Below are 3301 nucleotides of genomic sequence, written 5' to 3'. Positions count from 1 at the left end.
TGGAGTTGAATGCCCCTCTCTGTTTCTACACATAAAATCTTGTTAAATAATATTAAAAGCAGTTAAATAATCTAGGAGAATCTTGATGTTGATCTGAATGGGCAATGAGATATATACATGTCACCAGGTTCTTTCAGACGAATCATATTTATTAATATTATACATCTGTGTTGTAGCTTGCAGCTCACTGGCATTGATCTTATTCAGGACCTGTCTCATCTTTGCGTACTGCCTCACTAAAATAAGGTAAATACAATCTCAACTTTGATTCAGCCAGCTGTGTTTTTCTAATGTTTTGTGAACAGGATCTGCAGAACATCTGGAATAATGGGTCTGTCTTGACAGTTAACTGACTGCAACAGCACCGGTCTCAGTCACTCACTTCTTTCAACACTGGATCTTTTTTTTTCTAATTGTGAAATACGAATTGTGAGTTAACTAAACAGTGTTAACACTGTGTTGTGGTGTCTCTTCTCATGTCACGGGCACATGCAGGTGGATGACTATGTAGGAGCCAGAAGGAAAAGGGAGGATTAGGCTCAATATCACGTTAGTTGTGGGCCACAGGGTTTGTCGTTGTCCTTTTTTTTTTTAGTTTTAAACCCAGCATACAGAGTTTAAGAAATTTGGGTAAAACTATTTTTTTATTACAATTATTCTTTTATTGGAGGCCAATAACAACTGTGAAACAACTGAAAGTTTTTAAAAGGTATAAAAAATCTGCCAGATGGCAGTCAAAATTCAACCAACCAATTTTACTATGAATCTTACATGTCTGACAAACACAAAAAATATATGATATTATTATATGACATTGAGGAAGGATTTTTTTTCCTTTTTGTCTGCCCTCCTTTATAGATTTCCTCCCTGGCTGCCGTCCTAGCTTTGAAGATGTTGGAGGAAGATAAATTGCCAGAGTAAGAATGTGGGAAAAAAGCATCTAGATACATCAAAACCATTACTCTGTGAAAGTGATAATGTTTAAAACAATTTGAAGCCACAGAGCAATGCTGTGATCAAAGCACTTTGTGATTTTTATCTTGAAAGGTGCTATATAAATACAATTTTACTTTACTATGATACTGACATATAAACTGACTACATTTACAAAAAGAAGTCATGCTAATTAATTTGATTGAGACCACTGCATTGCCTCCATGGGGGTGGGCTCGGTTCTGAAAAACTAAAAAGTTGAATCAGACTAAAGTTTTTCCAAAAGGCAATATGGCGTCCTCCATCTGTTAGTTGGTCCTGCTATGTGACCGTGTATGTTTCAGGTAAACTCTGTGGCTTAACTTTAACTTATTATGGGAGACAAAAAAGCTTTTTGCTGTGACAGCTTTCCAGAGATTTCACAGCAGTCAATAGCATTACAAAGTTCAGGAGTTACACATTTTACTGTCATCTAATAAGATCTCAAACACACAGATCTCTTTATAGCAAATTATTAAACAAGCATATTAAATATAAGATGTACAGGTGGAAGGATTCAGGCCTTTTCCACTTATTATTATATTTCAGACACGCTGTATAATTAAATGCTGCTGCTGACACTAACATTATAAACTCATGTATTCAAAATAGGTTCATTAAAGTTTGTTTGCAGCATGTGTGATTGCAGATGCAGTGAGTCATGTTTCTCAGGCTGGCACTGATGACATCCTAAAGCCTTAAATCTGCAGCAGGTAGAGGATGTTCAAGAAGCTGTGCTACTGTAGAAGAAGATGATCCTCTGCTGCTTAAACAATAAACTAAACTGATTTTGATGGAAGCCTTTGGTATGGTAACAGACCTACTTTTGTTAAAAATGTGAAAACTGACATTTCCTAAAACCTGAGTGTCGGTAAGCGCTATGTTTGCTGCTATTAGCTCTTGTTAGCCATCATTACCGAAATGTTTTTTGAAGTGGAACTGTCATTACTGAACTCTGACAGTTAGCCAATAAACTTGTACGGTGTGAGTATTTAATCAAACTGTTTATCGAAGGAGACACTTTTTAAAGAAACTTGAATCTAGCATTAGCGACATAATGTTAGCGTAATAGTCAGCTGTTGTTGTTGTCAGTTCTGGACAGCTGACAACATTATCAACAAACCACAATGAACAGATTAAAAAAATGGATGAGCTGGTACATGAATGGATCTGTATCGGATCTTTGCCAGATGAGCTGGGAAATCACTGGATCTGAATCATGCCCGATTCTGTTTCAGATCAATGATTGTGGTCCGTTCCGCTGTGCAAGTGGACTCTGATCCGGGCCCGGATTGCTCATGGATGTGGTCCACTTTTCAAAACCGAGAACAAATTATGAAATTACATAACTCAAAAACTCTGGGTCAAATTCCCAGGACCATGACATACTTTCTCAAAATATAAAAAAAAATAATGATCCGACTCAAGTATGACGCTTCCTTGTCTGGCATTTCTTGGTCCACAGTCAGGGGATCTAGGTGAATTAATCTGGGAATGAGACAATATAGATACAAACATAAGAATAATGAGGGAACAGGCAACAGATGAGAGGACAGCTAAAACTAATTACAGATAGACAAGGGAAGTAGAACCAAAGACAAAGCACCAAAATAAAACAGGAAATGACTAAAAATTTACATCATTATTGAGGAACCAAGGACTAGAACCAAAAACAACAAACTCAGAAGCACTAAGATATAATATAGCACTTGGAACTAAATATGAGGCTTAAAAAATAATAGTATTGGTTTTCAGTGGCAAACACTGTAACTGTTAAACACCAGAAGCTACTGTCACTGCTGATGTCAAAATGCTCCCATGGATCTCAGTTAGAAAGGAAAAAAAACTAAGCTTGACCGTTCAGTTTATTAGTAGTTACAGAGCAATCTCAAAATTACCATTTATTGCTAAGATGTTAGAAAAGGTTGTGGCTAGGCATCTTACAACTGTCTTGGGCAAATACGGTATTGTTGACACATTTCAGTCTTGCTTTCCTAAAGCTTATTCCACTGAAACTCTTCTTAGTAGAGTGTCAAGTGAAAATGTAAAGTGAAATGATGCAAGAGAATGTTCAATTTTGGACCTAACCTCTATTTTGGATACTGTTGACCATCATATTTAGCTTGATAGGTTGAAATCTTACCTAACCTCTAAATCTAACCCTAACCCCGGAACCTGCTTTCAACTGACGCTGATTACTAGGTGACCCTCATCTTCAGCATGGGGACTGGCATAGTGAGTTGAGGGGAGCTGGCCTGGGCTCCAGGCATCATGATTCCTGTCAGGCTAGCCAGCTGCGATGAGGCTTGGGTGATTGGTTTCAGCAACT

This window comes from Oreochromis aureus, linkage group 14 (genome assembly GCF_013358895.1).
Source record: "Oreochromis aureus strain Israel breed Guangdong linkage group 14, ZZ_aureus, whole genome shotgun sequence".
NCBI lineage: Eukaryota > Metazoa > Chordata > Actinopteri > Cichliformes > Cichlidae > Oreochromis > Oreochromis aureus.
This window is presented reverse-complemented; position numbering follows the sequence as displayed.